General features: G+C 41.2%; 1 protein-coding gene across 1 annotated transcript in view; it reads right to left on the minus strand.

Moving 5' to 3' along the window:
- The window catches only part of adarb2 (adenosine deaminase RNA specific B2 (inactive)), an 833327-nt gene that overhangs the window by 478095 nt on the left and 335596 nt on the right, over nucleotides 1-19636 (minus strand). The gene's annotated exons all lie outside the window — the stretch shown is intronic.

Genomic DNA, 19636 nt, shown 5'->3' on the forward strand with positions numbered 1-19636 from the left:
AACAGTTGCTTATCACAATGATTAGGAGTGTTTTCTTGTCAAGAAGAAAGCCAACCCTCTGGTTGCAGAATGAAACAATGCCACACGAAACAGTGATGGATGCACTTAACACATGATATAAGCGGATCGAGTTGAACAATCAGAGTAGAGGCAGAAATGGGAGAAAAGAGTGGAAAGGAGGTAAAGGAACAAAACACCTGGGGGAGAAAAAAATAATGATCCTGAAAGCATAAAAATTAAAATCCGTGAAAAGGGCAAAAAGAACAAAAGAAGGCAAAAAGATACATATCACAAATACAAAGTAAAAACAAAATATGCAGACAAAGTTAAAAATCTAAAAGGTCACAAAAAAGTCAAGTAAGAACAGAAACTCTGTTTTCTTGGAGGTGAAATGCTCAGTGCTAAAAACATTTTACAAAGTTAGGAAAAGTTCAAGAATTTTGCGGGAGTAAAAGGCCTTTGTAGTTCAGATGTAAAGAAATACAAAGATGCAAACCTTGATTGTAAAAGCTACCAACAGCTCAAATTGTGAAAAAATTGAAGAGTACCAGAGTCCAATTATTTAGACAAGCCTTAACATTTACCAGATACATCCATATCTTTCATGAGGCGAGTGATACGCATTGAGCTGAGCTGTAGATCCCAAAGTACACCAGTACTTCATTAATACTGGATTACAGAAATTCAAGTGAATGAAACAAGATAACAACAAACAGAAGCATGATATTTCAGCATGGGTAAAGAAATTAGAAGAATCAATTTCTTTAACCACTAATAGCAAACGTATACTCAAAGTTTAAATGTATTATATAGTGTGGAAAAATGAGCCCCGACACAGACAGGCACCACAGAAGTTCCAAAACACACGCTTTTTATTTTCCTTTCTGCTTTCTACAGCACACAAAGCACAATACCCAGCAATCAGTCCTTTCTTTAATCTTTTCTTGACCTTTCCTTCTCTCCCACAACCTCTGTCCTCTACCTCCCGACTCCAGCTCCCTTCTGTGAGGTCTCCTTTTATATTGGCCAACCTGGAAGTACTTGTGGGCTTCCGGTCACGTGGCCTGCCAGCACTTCTGGGTTGGGTTTAAATCTTGTCTCTTCTAAATTCATAGCACCCCCTGGCGGCATCCAACAGGGCTGAGATACCGAAGTCCAAGTCCCAGGATGCCCTGTGGGAATCCGGGGTACCGCTACATTCCAGGGAAGCTGCCATCTAGCGTCTTGGGGAAAGTAGTACCCTAAAAAAAGCTTCTTCCATATTCAGGACGTCCGGCCGGGTTGAGCTGCCGGCCGTCTCTTACAATAGTAACATTCTCTTTTTCAGCACGGTTCTCCATCGTTTGTTAAACTTAACTTTTATCTGTTTGTCCATCCATTCAGTCATCCATTTTTAAATCTGCATAGTGAAATTCAAGATCAAAGTAGGATAAGAATTCAGTTCTGGCTTCGCTTGGCATTTGGCATAAATTAACCTTTTACAGCACATTATCATTATCACTGGGCAGACATATTAGTGACGCAGCAGCATTAACCATACCTTGTTTTATTTGTACTTTTCTAAAATGCTAAAAACCTACAAGTCCATATCTTTATAACTTACAGCTAGAACGTTGTTTTTATTTTAGGCTTTCTCACCTTGCAACACTATCTTCAAGGCTTGTACACCACACTTCACCTATATTTGTACCTTTGAAAAGGTTAACAATGGTTATCAATCAACAAGAAAATCTGAAGGTGTAATGTTTAATATTTCACATCATAAATCAGTTTTACTGTGAAGAACCAGCATCCTGTATGGCAAAATGTCTTACCCTCATCCCAGTTCTGCCAAGATATGTGCATCAGCAAACAAAAATGGAATAGATGGCTTGGAAGAGTGAGTGAAGATATTGATATCAGTGTCACATAATGTGTATTAGGCTACAATGACGACTTCTGGAATCGGATGTCTTTATAAACTATGCCAAGGAAGAACATCCATTTGTTGAATGGGCCAAACTAATCTTTACAGAGCCATATTCCTCAGGGTCTCTCATAGCCTATTTATAGAATGAAAAAATAACTAATTAACAAAGAGAAATCTAAATTTAACGTTGCTGGAAGCTTAAGGCAAAGAATTATAATTTTGCCAATTAATCTCTCTGCAAACACACACTCACCAAGGAATGGCCCTACTATTCTACAGACTAAGGATGTTTTGTTCTTTTCCCATTCTTTTAAAAGCATTTCAGGTTTAATAGACCAGATATTTCAAAATACAAGACATTCCCTTTGAGATCAAATGTTATTTGACTGTCCCTGAAGCTTAAACAGTCTAATTCTCCTTGTTGTCGACAAAGTTTGGAAATCGTGTTTAGTTTAGGAAATGTGTTGTCTAAATGAATTGCCTATGGGCTTGGCATTGGGTAAAAAGTTTGCCAGTGTAGATTTTGCATGGCAATTAACACAAAATGCCTGAAATTAAATTAATATGTTTCTGCAGAACTGCAGACAAACGTTAAAGCATTTCTAAAACAAACATGAATCTCCACCAAGAACAGCAATGTCTCCCCAAGGGATCTGTAATCCCCTTTGCTGCCAAATCTCATATCGCCAAAAGCAGTCTACCATGTACAATATGTATGCTTCAAAGAGTGTTGGTGGAAGAACTCCTGAAGATTATTCTCTTTAATCAAATTCTTCAAATACTACAAATGGTAAACAGGCAACAGAGAAGTAAAATATACCAAGTACTTAAATCACATCTACAATTGCTTGCTTGTTTATCACCAGTCATTTCTGAATTCTTTTAAAATTGATTTGCCAAGAAAATAAATCAAAATCTGGTGATACTTTTTTCCATCAAATAAAATATTATTATATTTACTTATTTCTTTCTTTTGTGATGGCTGTGGGATTTAATTGTCCTATAGGGTAGTGTGGTGAAGTGGTTAAGGCTTTGGACTTCAAACCCTGAAGTTGTGATTTCAAATCCCGCTATTGATACTGTGTACCCCTCAGCAAGTCACATGACCTGCCTGTGCTTCAATTGGAAAACCAAAAGAAATGTCACCAATTGTATCATAAATGTTGTAAGTCACCTTGAATAAAGGCATCAGCCAATTAAGTCAATGTAATAGATGTTTGAGTCAATGAAAATCACACAGTATAGAAAGACTTTATGTAAAAGTGAGTTTTCTGTACCAATGGGTAGCTTGATATACTGTATTTAAAGTCCAATCTAATGGGGCATCACAAAGTGCTGAAGAAACCAATTTGTAAAGTGGGAAAAAATTCAATGTATCATTAAGAAGCTGGGACATTAGGGTAGAACACTGTATGGTGGAGTTCCCTTACAGTACCTACAAGTATAAGCATTTTATTGTTATACTACATTGAGTCACAATGGATTTAATTTGGATTTTTTGACATTGAAATAGACTCTTTACTGCCAAGGTAAAAAACAATCTCTGCAAAGTGGTCCAAATTTATTACAAATATAAAACAAATTAATTACATAAGTATCAATAAGATACACCTAAACCATTAGCACTGCAGCCAACTGGTTTTTGAAATCACATAATCAGTTATGATAGACAGCCGGCAGCTCAACCCAGCTGGAACGCCCTGAGGATGAAAGGATGGGGGGAGGCCGCTACTTTTGGACACTGTCTCCCCCAAAACACTAGATGGCAGCTCCCCTGGAGTGTGGTGGTGCCCCGGATTTCCGCAGGGCATCCTGGGACTTGGAGTTCGGTTTCTCAGCCCTGTTCAGTATCATGGGTGCCGCCTGGAGGAGCTATGAAACGACCAGAGGAGTGTGACGATGCGGGTTCTGCTCCACGCTCCCATCGGCTATTAGGGAGCCCTTGAACCCAACACCGTCGGTAATGTCACCGATGAGCTAGACAGTGAGGCAATAACAATGAGCAAGGGGATGGTTTAAAAGAGCAAAGAGCTTTTATTAAAAGACAATCAGAACAATCTGTGTTCTAATAAAGTGCAGTAGTGCATTCAATAAATCTTTAAATAAATAATCCTTAAAACAGTTGTAAAGTGGAGGTTTAAAATACACAAAAACAACAATCCTTTAACACGAGGTTAAAACGTCAACAGGAAGCAGTCTTTAAAAACAGATGACAATCCCCGGTGCTTCTTCTCTGTTAGCGTCAGCGTCTCACCTGCTTCTCCCATGCGGGCTCTGCAACAGGCGAGACACTCTTAATGCAGCTGACCTTCTCTACACTGTCCTGCTTCAGCTGTTTGGCTCGCCTCACCGACCTCTGGCTCCGGTAGGCTCCTCCAGACAGCGACATGGGTTCCACAGCGACCAGAGCACACACGCTGGGGAATACACACCCCAAGCCCCAACTCCCGCTGCCTTCCGCGGCCTTATGCGGAGAGTCATCCACCTTCCGGTCACTCTTGCCCTTCAGAATACTCTGCGAGAGCGACCACTGCTGCTACTCCTTGGGTGTCGGCCATACACCCAAGCTACCTGTACAGCTGCCCACGAGCCTACACTCGCTCACTCTCCCGCACCGACTTTCTCCTCCTGCTACTTCCTGCCGTCTCCTGCAACCTCCTTTTCTTTTCTTTTCTCTTCTACTTCTTTTTCTTTTTTTTCCTGCTCACGCTTCTCTATATATGCGGAGAGGACATGGCAGCTGCAGCCCATTAGCCACAGGAACGATCACGGATGTGGGCAGTCTCTCACCTGTGCACTTAGGTGAGAAACACCCACACCGCAGATCACCCTGCGGCTCGCTACAGTCACCACGCCCCCTCGCTAAGCCACGAGCGCGGCGATTATTTATTTAAAACAAAACGGCCTTTGATGGAAGAGCTGTGGACCCATAACACCACATTCCACCCTCCATAAGACTCCAGTTGCATGGGAAGGCTCCACGCCACTACCAACCCTATGCAACTGGAGACCAGATCCACAGCTCGGCCACTCTACACTGCACTAAAACAATAAAAGCACTAAAACAATCAATTCCCACAATAAAACCAACCCAAGTCCCCCTTCATAAAACAGGACATTAAAAGAATAAGAACTCTTTAAAAGACAAATAAAAACCAGCAATAAATAAATGTCCATAAAAAGCTCTGCCCTTTAAACATGTCCTCCTCCGGCTTGGGTACGTGGGTCCTTTACAAAGTCTGGCACCAATCCCGCTTGCTGCTCTGTCTCCTCTTCTGTCCTCACTGTCTAGCTCATCGGTGACATTACCAACGGTGTTGGGTTCAAGGGCTCCCTAACAGCCGATAGGAGCGTGGAGCAGAACCCGCATCGTCATAAGGATCCATGCTTCATCCATAGCCCGGATTTACTCATAAGTCACGAGGACGGAAGCTCCGAAGTACTTCTGGGCTGAAGAAAAAACCAGTTCTCCATCTGACCCAGAAGTGCTAGCAAGTCACGTGGAGGGAAGGACAGAGGCACTTCCGGGTCAAGGACTGCTTAAGGCCCAGCATGTGAGCCAGAGTCAGGAGGAGTAGGACAGATCTTGCTGGGAGGTGTGGAGGAGAGATTTGAGTTTATAATTATTATTGTGATATTTATTGTGGCAGAGGTGCTTGAGGGCACTGTTACAGGAAGAAAAGAATTAAAAGATCTTCTTGTTGCTTTTAACCTGTGTCCAGAGCATCTGTCTGTTGGGTTTAAAGGGGCAACAGCGACCCCTAGTGTCTTTCACAGTCTAATGAAGTTCACCAGTCTGTAGTCAAGGGGTTTCAATAATAATTGTAATATAAACACACCTTAGTTGTGAGATCCAGTTTGCAGGGAGTCAGTACTGTGGCCTAACTGACACAATGAAGACAAAAGAACATTCCAAGCAACCCTGTGAAAAGGTGATTGAAAAGCAAAAGTCAGGGGATGGAGACAAGAAAATATGTAAGTGACTGAATATCCCTTGGAGTTCAGTTTAATCAGTCACTAAGAAATGGAAAGCATGTGGCACAGCTGTAACCTGCCTATAGTACAAAACTGAGTGACAAAGAGAAGGGAAGCAACCAAGAGAGGTCTGAAGGAGGTACAAGAAACAGTGACTCGGACTGGAGAGATCATGCATGCAACAAATGTTGCCCACTGCTTCATCACTTGCAGCTTTATGAGATTGTGGCAAGAAGAAAAAACACATGGCATTTAGTCTAGAAGGCACATAACAGGCTCTGAAGTTAGCTGGAAGAAGGTTCTATAGTCTGCTGAGACCAAAATTCCACTTTTTGGCAATCGCAGTAAATGTTTGGCATAAGCCTAACATCGCGTTTTATTAAAAACTAGTCATTAAGCCCGTTACAATAATGGGCGCTAGAACAGTAGTCCATAAACATTAGTAGGAACAGCCTATATTAAATGGCAAGGGACTTTGACCTCATTCTGTTTGTTGGTCGTATTTTTCTTTGTCGTTCAGCCTTTCTTTTGTTGATGTTTACTTGCTGAGCTGACCATTCTTCGTGGGCTGCTGCCGCTGTGTACTGTGTGTCTTTAATTTTCTGTGACAGTAATACTGTCTTGTACGTCCGCTGGCTTGTACGTCCGTATTATAGCTTTAATTTTTTCTGGCGGTAATACAGGCGTGCGCGTCGGTAATATGCCTTTAATTTTCTCTGACAGTAATACTGGCTTGTATGTGGCTGTAATATGCGTCACTGTATTGTGTACCTTTAATTTCCTCTCGCAGTAATACTGGTTTGTATTTCCGTAAAACGCCTGTAACTTTCTCTGACAGTAATATCGCGCATCGCACCGTGCCCCGCGCACCAGAAGACACACACACACGGACACTGGACGCACACAGGGATTTTATTAAAGAGGATACTCCACCGCGAAGCATGGTGGAGGCAGAACCATGCTGTGAGGAAGCTTTGATGCAGCAGACCCTGGATGGCCTATACAGTCTGCAATAAACCTGTGCCTTGGGAGAGGATTTTTTTCTCTAGCAATCCAAGCATAAAGCCAAAGCTACAATGAAATGGCATAAAAACAACAATGTTTAGGTCATATAGTGGCCAAATCAAAGTTCAAATCTCAATCCCACACAGAATTTGTTGCTGGACTTTTAGAAAGGCTGCTCATTTGTGATCCACATGCAATCAGACAGAGCTTGAGCAGTGTGGCAAAGTAGAATGGGGAACAATTGCAATGTTCAGATGTGCAAAGCTGATAAGAGACCTGTGCATATAGACTCAAGGCTGACATGGCTGCCTAAATACTGACTTGAAGGAAGGTGAAAACTTAAGTGTATCAAGTATTTTGTGTATTATATTTGAAATTAATTTAGATTAGTTGGCAGAGATCGGTCTGCATCCTTTTTCAGTTGATCAATGTCAAACATCAACTTAAATCCACCATAATTCATTGCTGTATAACAATAAAAGGGGGGATGAATACTTGTTATAGGCACAGTAAAGCTTCAAAAATGAGTGTTTCATTCTCAGCCAGTTGTGTCTCTAGTTGCCTGTTTTACTCCCACATCTGTGCAGATCTGATTGTTGACTCTGAGCTTGCTCAATGTGTGTAAGTGAGGGGACAATGCAACAGGGAAGACTTTTATTACATTAAGGTAAGACAAATGTACAACCTTAATACTAGAGTTTTATTTAAGTACAAAACCTGCTCCCATGACAACTAACTGATGCCACTCAGACTGAAGTGGAAAAGACTCTGAAGGCAAATCCGTCACAGGTTAGCTACAATGTGATTAATTTTTACACAGGTAGTCAAAGAAATCTAAATTGCCACCTTTAAAAATAGAAGGGCATTTCTTTAATGCAGTATAGTATTTGTCATATTAAAAATCAGGAGCTTTCATCTGTTCGTAATTAGGAACATGCTTAAGCTTGCATTTCTAGTGTTTCTTCTGTTATTTTACGTATATAGGAAATATGATCTAAAGACAGTTTACAAATACTCCTCCACACTGCAATGGTTACATGTATTTTTAAATTTGCATGGGGTGGCAAAACGAGTTGGAGATGACAGAGAAGAAGTTTGCTTTGATGGTCCAGCCTTTCATTTGCACTGGTACAACCTACCTACACAAACTACTGTGTCCTGTTTGTAGGGGCACTGGATTGAAAATCAGACGATATCACATCCATATTAAATTCTGTGTCCCAGAGTGTAACTCTCAACCCAACTTTTCACTAAATCTTTAAAAGTGGTGTTCCTTAAAGATGAAGTTGACTACGAAAGGTGTTATATGACAACAATTTCTGTAAGAGTGCACTTTGGAAAATACTTCCTCAGTACTTCTGAAATAAATATGTGGCTTCTGGGTATTAAAAAAAATCCAAAGGAAGACTTCTTTTCTCATGTTATTCTTTGGGGAATGAGTGAAAGAATTTCATTTTTTTTATTCTTTATTTACAGCTTAGACAGTCTGAGTCTGTTCTGCTCAGAAGACTGACTTTGTTCTGGTGCCTCAAGATGGGACACTGGCTATCGGCATAAGCATGTCTTCACAGGCATCTTTTTAGTTTAAAGTGGATTATCCTCTGCATCAGATGCCTTCAGGACTATACTTTCACCACTGTGGATCTCTGTATTTTCTTTTCTTACCTGCAGGGCCCTTTTGCTTCACACAACAAAACATTTTTCATCGTCAATACACTGTATTGGTTTCCAAAGATAGAATGGAATTACTTATAGAAACATCCCTAGAAATAAAAGCGCGTCACACAGCAAAAGATGCAGAAGACGGGTCACACAATGGCTAACAGAAAGCTGCCTTTTCAAATAGACTGGCATGCATCTCAGCACAAAGGAGAAAAGCAGGGGAGACCAAAATATCTTTTTTTGGACCATTTCAGAAATGTCTTTAACACTTTAATTGCCAGCCATAGCAAGTTTTCTTAAAGTCCAGATAACAATATTTAGCGTTTATACGAAGACTACCACTGCTCCAACAGTAGTTCCATTTTTCTTTTGCATTCTTGGTCTGCTGTTCCGGTGTATAATTATGTAACAGACCGCAGTACTCTGCAATGGGCCAGTTCCTTGTCCAGTCATGGTTTCTGCATTGTGTCCAGTACTTCTCAAGCAGGCTTCTACCATCAGGACCCTAAACAGGGTTAACTCAATTCAAAAATGGATGGATGGGTACTGATGCCAACTTCCTGTTAAAACATCTTAATCACTGAGGCTGGGTATTTGTTTGGTGGCACAATGCAAGGAAAGTCCCGAGTGAAACCTCTAGTAAAGTGAGGAACCCATACTTTATTGTAAAGTATGGAGCCATTATATTTGGCACGGTGGAAAAATAAAAGGCACTAGGATGCAGTAAGCTCTAGGGATGTACTGCCACAAGGAGAGTACGGCCTGTGATGGTGTGGTCAGCTCCACGCTACTGGCTGTATCCTGGGAGCCTCTTGAACCCACTTTCCTCGATAACGTAGCTGAGGGATGAGCCAGCAAATGGGGACACTCACTCAAAGCACGGGGTGTGTGCAAAAGTGAACACAGTGTCAAAAGACAGTGTCCAAAACGTGCAGTGCTCTCTTCAATAAATAAATAAATAATCCTTAACAACCAGGTGACAATCCATTACATTAAAAATCCAGATTAAAACAAGATTAAACCAACAGTCATCGGGTATCTTCATGCACTGTCAGATGAACCCAGCGCAACACCCTCTTCATCTCCCCAGTTTACTCAATGCTCGCTCAGCTGGCAAAGACACTTGGTTCTCACCTTCCAATCCCCGTCATAGCTGCCTCGAGCGGCTCAGGGTTGGTTGTCCTCCCATCTTCCTTGACGCTTCGCTGGCGTACCTCGGATCCCTGGGGTAGGGCTCCCTCTTGATCACACCCACTCCTCACCAATATTCATAGGGGACAATCTGCCCCTAGAGCACCGATCCTTTGTTTCTTAGTGGGGTTCATTCCCACGCTGCCCTTCACCCATCTTGCCAGCTGGCTCACCCTGCCTCTTCCCCTCCAATGCTGTTCTCACAGCTCAGTAATTTCTTTTCTTTCTCATTCTTTTTTTTTTCCAATCCATGCAGGTACCCCCTTACATGCCTCAGTGGGCGTAGCCCCTCAATAGCACACTGCAGAAGGCAGATGAAGTAATCAAGATTGACCACATCATTACGTGCAGGCCACGAAGAGTTGGCTGGAAGTCAAAACACCTTCTGGCTGATGGGAGGCCATACACTATCCCAAGTAAAGAGAAGTAGGACCATATTGCACTTTTAAAGGTAGGGACAGGACAACTGCCTTTTTGGAAGAAACTTTTGCCTCATTCTCAAAAATAAAAAAAGGTGTTGACTTGGAAAATCTGAATCGTTTACAGCAATTATCTTCAAAACTCTGCTACCAGCTTACAATGCTGTTAACTCCAACACCCCAGTTAAGCCTAAAATTGTTGGCCAAACAGTCAAGATCTTCTCACACTGGCCTTCTCACTATCTCAAAGGTTCATCATGCCATTCTTGGCCATGGTTCATTTAGCTTTCTGTTTCTGTAAGCTTCTGTCAATGAAGTTCCATTAGTATTCATGTTCAAATCATGCATAAAATTGTGCCTTTCACTGTTGGCATTTTAATTGACTATACCTGAACTCTGAAATTTAAATCTAATTTACCAACTATACTGATCCCAGGTCTGCTATATTGCTATCTATCATGTAGACTATTTTATGATTGTTTTGTTATACTTTAAAAACCATGGAATGATCTTGTATTTTATCCTGTTACTGTGAATTGCATTCATGTTTGCTTTCTAAAGTATTTTGTGGTGGTGAAAGAACGTATATAGAATAACACTAACTAGTATTTATGTTGTGATATGCTGACACCATTATTTCTTAAACATGTAACCATTACATACCAACATTTGGGCTGCACAAACGTCTGTATTTATTGTGTGCACTCTTCCTCAGCACTTGGGCCATTGTTGATTCTTGGCTTGGATGCATTCTATATATAATTCCTACATTCAGATCCAGGTTTTCCTGGAGAGCCTGGCTCTCATATTATGAGCCTGGCCTCATATTATGAAGATACAATGTCAGACTAACCATCCAAACCATATTTGTGCAGGATGGCTAAGATATTTAATAAGTGTATTTGCCTTTCTGTGGCAGCATGTGTTATACATGTCCATAGCCTCCTTAGCTTTATGTTTAACACCAAAAATGAGTAAAAAGCATTGAATTTCTTTCACCAACAAGAAATGTCATTATGTGTAACCGGAATTTATAAATACCATCTGGTCTCATCTGGAAAACAATCCAGGTTTCTTTTTGTAGACTATAGTTTGGCATTTAGTACTGTCATTCCATCCCGGCTCATCACTAAGTTTATAAATCTAGGGCTCAGTTTCTCACTGTATAGCTGGATCCTGGATTTCCTTACTGGAAGAACCCAGCATGTGCATATTGGTGGAAAAATTTCTTCCACCATCATCTTCAACACCAGTACTCCATGGAGCAGCATACTGATCCCACTGATCTACTCTCTCTTCACCTATGACTGCATGTCCAAGTTCAGCTCCAATACCATCCTCGGTTGCTAATGCCACCAACATCCTCTGTTTGAACCGTGAGGATAAGGAGACAGCTTTCAGAGACAAAGTCAGACTCTAAACAGAATGGAGCCAAGACAATAATCTCACCCTCACAATAAGCAAAAATAAGGTCTTCCATAAGTAGGTGACAGAATATACCCCTATTTATATCGGAGGAGATGCTGACAGATGGATCGGTGCGGCATCAGCAGTAATGCGGGCTCTGCAACGGTCCGTTGTGGTGAAGAGAGAGCTGGGCCAAAAGGCGAGGCTGCCGATTTACCAGTCGATCTACGTTCCTACCCTCACCTATGGCCACGAACTTTGGGTAGTGACCAAAAGAACAAGATCGTGGATACAAGTGGCCGAAATGAGTTTTCTCCACAGGGTGGCTGGACTTTCCCTTAGAGATAGGGTGAGGAGTTCAGTTATCCGGGAGAGACTCGGAGTAGAGAGGAGTCAGTTGAGGTGGTTCGGGCATCTGGTTAGGATGCCCCTGGACACCTTCCTGGGGGGGGGTGTTCCGGACATGCACCACTGGGAGAAGGCCACAGGGCAGAGCCAGGACACACTGGAGGGATTATATCTCCCAGCTGGCCTTGGAACGCCTCGGGGTCCTCCCAGCCGGGGAGAGGGAGGTCTGGGCTTCCCTGCTTAGGCTGCTGCCCCCGCGACCCGACCTCGGATAAGCGGTGGATAATGGACGGATGGATGTAGATGCTGTGGAGCAGGTCAGCAGCTTTAGGTTCTCTTAAATGGCCATGCCACAATGCAGTTGTGGTGAAGAAGGCCCACCAACACATCCTGGTATGGCAGCTGCTCAGCTCAGGACCACAGAACTCTGCAGTGTGTGATGAAAACAGCACAGCAAATCTTCCTGCAATTCATGACATCTACACCACTTGCTGTCTCAGGACAGTGAGTAGCATCAGGTAAGATCCCAGCCACCCTGCATTGCCACTTTCATCCTCCTTTACTCTGGGAAGTGCCTGAAGTCCAATAATACTAATTCTTTGCATTTATACTCAAAGTGCTCAGCAATTGCAGGTTAAGGGCCTTGCTTAAGGGCCCAAAAGAGCAGAGTCCCTTTTTGTCATTTACAGGATTCGAACCGGCAACCTTCCGATTGTCAGTGCAGATCCCTAGCCTCAGAGCCACTACTCCACCCAATGTGGATGCGGACCTCGGGTTCATTAACTCCCCATCAGTAATCGTGCCTCGAACATCATTTTGTGTCACTATCACTTGCCACTTGGATTTTGTTACTTAATGATGCATGGGCTTATTTGTGCTCCATGTTTTTTCTCTGCGAGGGTATATGCAAATAAGCATTTAACACTAGAATTACCAGAGCCTACGAAAAAACTCGTAAATCCGTCCCACCTTAAATCGCGTCTTAAATCCGTTTGCACCTCTCCGCCAGAGTCCTTTGTCATCTAAATGTGCTGATAAACAAAAGCTACTAGCAGCCAGCTATTCCATCCCCCAACTGACTTATAACTTAGTACTTGTCAAAAGATTTTCTTGTAATATTATTTCTGTTGCTTGTGCATGATAGGGGAGAATGTAAGCACCTGATTTGCACGATTGACACTATCCATTGTGTTCTTGTAGCCTACGAAACCATAAGGCATAGTCACTTCCACATTTCCTTTGACATGAACACTGACAGATGCTGCATTGTGATCAGTGCTTAGGAGGCAGGCATCTTTCTTGTCCTCAACTTGATCGCAATCATTTTGCCTTCTTACTACACAGCTACTGCACCATGCTGTATGTAGCTTGATGTGTGCATGTGACCGGAGTCACTAGGCATATCACAGCAGTTTGGGCGTACAATGCCTTTGAAGTAAAATCCCAAGCAGTTTAGGTCAATTATAGAAACTGTCCATCATTATACAGTAACCTTAGGCAAGCAAGTCCTCCAGTAACACCACAGATGATATAGAGATGCCACATTGACTGTATTTGCCACTCCACTTGGTCCCTTTACCAGTGTAAAGCACTGAGTTCCAGATGTACCCACAGCTTGCTTCACACAGCATGTAGAAGTTCATACTGAATCATGTCTGTTTGGAATATACTGTATCAAAGACAGCACTCCCTTGTAACCCATAAAAAGTTTCTCAATACTTACATCACACTCAAGAACAAACACCTTCTGCATATTTTTGATGATTTTCTGATACACATCCCACTGTTTGTAGAGATTCGCTGCTGTTTGATTGGTTTCATCATAAGCATCATTATTAGTGAAATGCAGGTATCTCATAATGAGCAAAAAACAACACCTACTCATAATTTCACCAAAAATGGGTGTCTGCAACAACTGGTTTGCAGACCAGCATACTCACAATGTCCTGCAGTATCAGGAGACTGAAAAACACCAGCAGCAAAAAGTTGTCAGTGACTGCAACAAGCAAATGTTTTACTATTTCGACCCTGCTCAGCATAGGGGTCCACTTCAATGTCCACTTCCTGCACCTAACTATCATTGGCAAATTATAAATGATCCAGATAAGCTTGATCAAGAGTCATCTTTAGACCATGGTTAACCATAAATAGGCAATGAGGAGGTGCAGGATTTTTAGTAGTAGTATGAAGCCAACACCAAACACAAACATCACTGAAACTTGGCAGATCATTGTCTACCAAACAAGTGTCAGTGTCAATTAATATCTGATGATTAGTTCACATTGTCATCACTATCAAACAAGTCAAGCAATGGTTCAGTGTCAGTTTGTTCTGAAAGCCATCTGGCTTTCCAGCTTTCCATTTGCCATTGTGTTTTTCATAAATGACTGATGGTAACTCATCATGAATATTGACAAGTTACCTTAATCTTACCATAACTCATCACGAATATTGACAAGTCACCTTAATCTTACCATAAAGTGGGAGAATACATAGAAATATGTATGATGTTATTTCATCCACTAGATGGCAGAAGAATATTGCCCTGAGGGTTTTTCAGGCATAACACTGTAAGGTAGATCATTACACTTCACCCCGAGTCTGACTTGGCTTAACTGTATTTACATAGAATTTTGAGCCCGAGTCACGCTCAGGGTCATGCCAAGGAAGTTAAAAGAAGTGATATCCTGTTTGCCAGTGAGGATAATCTTCACTGTGCACTTACAAAAATTATGAGCACTGATAAGGAGATAAAGAAGAGGAGGAAGTAAAGGCATGGATGAGTCTTGATGATGGCCAAGATGTGTTGCACCTACTTCAAACAATCAGTCAAATAAAGCTGTTGACCCTCAATGGCATTTCTTCCAGAGGAGATAAGAGTGTGGCCTGTTTCCCTGAAAACAAAATCTATCTCCACTATTTTGCCGAAATTTATATAGAGAATGTTGTCCTGGCACCACTGTGTCTTTTTCCTATATGGTATTTATCATTGATGGCGATTGGGGCTACAATGATTATATAACAGGCAAATTTAATAATGGAGTTGAAGATGTACTTTAGTCTTAGGGGAAGAGAGTACAGAAGGGGGCATAGCACACTACCCTGTGGAGCACCTATGTTGAGGATCAGTTTAGTGGAAGTAATGATGCCAATAAATACATGCTGAAGTCTGCCATTTACAAAGTCCAAAATCCAGTTGGTAAGGGTGGCAGCAAGATGAAGTTGAAAGCTGTAAGCATGGCAGGTGGTGTTGCTACTGACCCCAAGTGAGTAGTGTTAGGCAGAGCCAGTGGCATGTATATGCAGGCCTCAGAAGAGGCAGCCAGTAGTGTGTGGTTGCTGCAGAACATTGATCAGCATTGCAAATGAAAAAGGCACCAATGTTCTTTTTAAAGGCCAACTACCACCAGTGTTTTCAGAGGACTAAATACCTTCCTCTGTCTCTTGAACCCCTGGGCCATTACAGTACTTTACAAGACATAAGGCCATGATGTAAAATAAAATGTTTATTTTTGGCTGATTGGCGATGACATAATTCTAACTGATAATTTTAAAACCTAACACTGTTTACCAACATTGACACACCGGTCAAAAGACACCCTTAAAATGGATTCCAGTCCTTCACAGGGCACACCCTCATACTCAGACATTTACCTAACACACAGATCTTGGGGAAACGGAAAAAAAAGTAAAGCAAATGATGAAAAACTCCAAAAAGACGTGAAAATGAACGAACTCTAACAAGTTGCTCCTGCTTGTTTACCAGCAGCTCACACATAACTGAGAAACTCTTTAAAACACAACTACAAATAAATAAAAATAAGTAACAAATCAAAAACTTTCTTGCACATACTTTATCATGCAGCTAAACTTTACATCAAGCAGTCTGCTCATTATAAAAATGGTAACAATGGTTCTCATTCTGTACCCGACTGAATTTATCTGTGCACATCTTGACCTTTGAAATTAATGCCACCATGGCATCTGTGAATTTAATGCTAAACAGAGGGCAAACAATCCTTCCACTGTGTAAAAATAAAAAATACAACTTTAGAAATGTATCTAAATAATAGCTCTTAAGGCCTGAAAGCCTATGTATGTGACATTCTCTTACATGGAAAACCAGCTACTTAACTTTCCACGACAGACCATTTGTGATCTCATTAAACATTAAAAGCATTTAAAAGCTTTGCTTTACCAGTTGTAGACGCATTAGGGTCAGGGAAATGGAAACAAATATGCACGTATTAACAGAAATGTAAAGAAGCAATGAATTTCTAATAAAATTGCTTTACACTCAAGAACATACTGTACATTGGATGTATTGTCAACCATACATTAAACAGACATGTCTAATAAATCTGGACATCAAATATAAGTAAAATTGAAGATGTTAGATATTTTGGCATAACACACAATATTTCAGAATTAATGATCATGTATAATTTATGAATGTTGTTTAGTAATAAAGGAACAATATATGGTATCATCTCATAACTAGATTCTATTAAATATACGGGCACTAAATGTCATTCAAATTAATTTTTGTCTGAAGTTTAACATACATCTATTGGTGCACTGGGACAAATAGTCAATAATTTTATATAAGGCATTCAGGTGTTTTGGGTTTTTCAACATCAGACACCCTTGCCCAGGCAATCTAACTGGGGTTAATGAGCTGCGTCAGTCCACAGGTCATTCCTTCTTATCCATAGCCACCTGGAGGCTTCACTTCAGCTTCCATGGTTGCACTGATGGCACTGCTCCTTATTTTCCCTGCCAAGCATAGTGTAAGTTTTGTAGAGAGAGCGACCAATAAATATTCTGCAACCTACTTCAGTAGGGTCACACTGTGCTCTCTATTCTTTCCTGTGGCATTTTTGCACCAGCTCCTCATACTTACTCCTTTTCCTCTCATTGGCATCCTCAATCCTGTCTTCATACGGTACTGTTAATTCCATCATGACAATCTGGAGGGAAGCCTCTGACAATAGGATCGTGTCCGGACACAAAACTGTGGTCACAATGGTGTCTGGAAACTTGAGGTGTCACCCCAGGTTGACATTTAGCTGCCAATCTGAAGCAGTTGTGATGAGGCCTTCTGGCATTCTTTCCTGTGGCTACAGCTCTTCTACCCTAACAAAGGCAACTAGTGACTTGCCTGGATGTTGGATTTTGGTGTTACTGATAGCCATGTGGATGGATTCTGTTAGCACCTTTAACCCTTGATCGTGCCGCCAGTGACAGCGCCCATTTTCCAGGGCTTTTGGGCTTCTGCTGAGGATGTGCTCCAGGGTTTCATAAATGCTAATTTTCTTACACTTGTTTCTAGTGGTAGGTAGAAGTACAGCTAGCATGATGGGTTTCTGATGTACAGGGTTTTTGACAGATGGGGCAAAGCAAGGCTTTTGGAAGAGTAACAGAACAAGCAACAGCGCTAGTAATGCGATGCGAAATGAAAGGTCTCCCCAAGAAGGGCAATATTATATATATTTAAAGGGTGGCATGAACACTGATGTAAGAGAGAGGTGGGAAATAAGAGGGCAGGTAATAGTAAGGGATTCCTTTAGGGGAGATATATTGCCTCAGCTGTATAGGCCCAAGAGCCTGCGAGCCACCAAAGATCTCTCTGGCTCTTTAATAATAAATTTGGCTTAAAGATATCAAAGGACACTCTGGGAAGAAGGCTACAAGACCTTTAGGTAGTGTTGTTTACCCCAAAAATTATTCCAAGGATTGTCCCAGATGTAATCCCCAGAGTATAGTTTAAAAACTACCATATATACTCATGTATAAGTCGGGTCTTGAAACTCGAAAAAAATTGATCATAAAATCAGACCCCAACTTATATGTCCATTCAAAAATGCAACACATTTCTTTTTTTTTTACATCTTCTTGCTTTCTTCAATCTCACATCAGTTTCTCAGATACACTGAATTTTTTTGCAGCAGCGCAGTTACCAATTTCTTTCACCACTTCAACGACCTTTAATTTAAACCCAGCTTCATATTTTCTTCTGATCGAACACTCCATCATAGATAAGGAAAGCTCTTACAATAAAGGTGTATGAGAGTGTGAGATACAAAAAACACAAAACAGTGCAAACGTCGCTTTGGAATAGGTTGGGTATTACCATGTGGTCACGCAGGCACAATACATAGAAGAAAAAGGCAGTGGGCTCTGTGGTTACTCTCTCAGGTGGGTGCTAGCATATCATAATCTCTTGGACCAATAGCGTGAGTTTTCCATATTCGACTTATACGACCAACATTATAAAATAAGGTAAAATCAAGCCCCAACTTATACGTAGGAGAACTTAAACGCGAGTATATATGGTATTTCCTTTCAGTGGTCATTTGACTTGTGAGGTGAGTTGGGCTAGGCCTTTCTGGTGGTAGGAAGACAACATCATAGAGAGAGAGAGAGAGAGAGAGTGTGGCATGTTGTGATAGAAATGAGGGCACGTAGCACCACCTACACAGGTGACATACACATGTTTCCCAGGAAGGCCCAGAGAGGCCAATTATCATCCATCTGTGGAGCTGCAAAACCACACATCACCACAGGTGTAGGCCAGCAGTTGTTGACCAGCAATTTCTAGATGGAAATTTTTCGCCAATTGTACACCCCCTAGCATTATTACTCTAGATTATTCTTGAAATAATGTGTAGAAAAAAGAACAAATGAAACCAAACAAAGGGCATCATAATGACATGTGATTTTCAGTTCTGTACAAGACACTATTAAGAAACTAATCATCATGCTTCTTGAAGAAAAATTAAAATAGGATCTTTGTACACTACTGTATTCTACTTCCATCCACAAACTGCTGGCCTAGACCTGCAGTGACATGTGATGCTGCAGCTCCGTAAATGGATATATCTCAAAGAGTTGTCAGGGGTCTGTTTCCTATACTTTATGTGTACCTGGTGTTCTTCCTTGGATCATTGTTCTGCTGTGTCAATTTTGTTGAACAGAAGCAACCCCTCATCCGTATCATTTGGGCCTAGGAGGGCCACTAGGAGACTGCTGTCCCCTGTTCCCATTCCCCTTCATGAATTAAACTTTTGAGTTATGTTACAGCTGAAAGAACTGGAAACTAAGGGAAGCTTACCATTACTGCTCTTTTTATCTTTGCCCAAGTCAGAAGTTTTCCTTTCTTTTTGGTAAATCTGGTGTGTAATTGAGTTGGGGCTATTCTTGTTTATTGTATTATGTATTTATTGAGCTGATGTAAAAAGCCAAATTTCTCTCTTAAGACAAATAAAGTGCTATCTAATGTATCTCATCTAATAAAACTCACTGTAGCTGTTACCCATATGCATTTCAACAAATTGACCAAAGGCACTATAAAAAACATAGCTCAATAAAGAAGAAGGAAAAACAAGACATACCTATTTGTTTCAGATCCGCACCAAGAGTTTCCAAGAATTACCGGCAGCATGAAAAGAAAGAAATTACAATGTAAGTAAACAAGGCAAATATGGTATGAAAAATTAATGTAGGCAGAGATGCAGAATGAACCGTGTTGATTGACTCCTTATCTGTAATTTGCACATAACACTTTGCATAGTATTGTGTGAGCAAGGAGAAAATGATCACAATCTTAAATATAAATCAGAAATTCTATTTGTATCACTGTTCATTAAGCTCTGCACATTTACTACAGCCACCCCATTTAAACACTATTACATCCTTTAAAGGCATGCAGTTTGTTTTT

Source organism: Erpetoichthys calabaricus, chromosome 6 (assembly GCF_900747795.2).
Source record: "Erpetoichthys calabaricus chromosome 6, fErpCal1.3, whole genome shotgun sequence".
Taxonomy (NCBI): domain Eukaryota; kingdom Metazoa; phylum Chordata; class Cladistia; order Polypteriformes; family Polypteridae; genus Erpetoichthys; species Erpetoichthys calabaricus.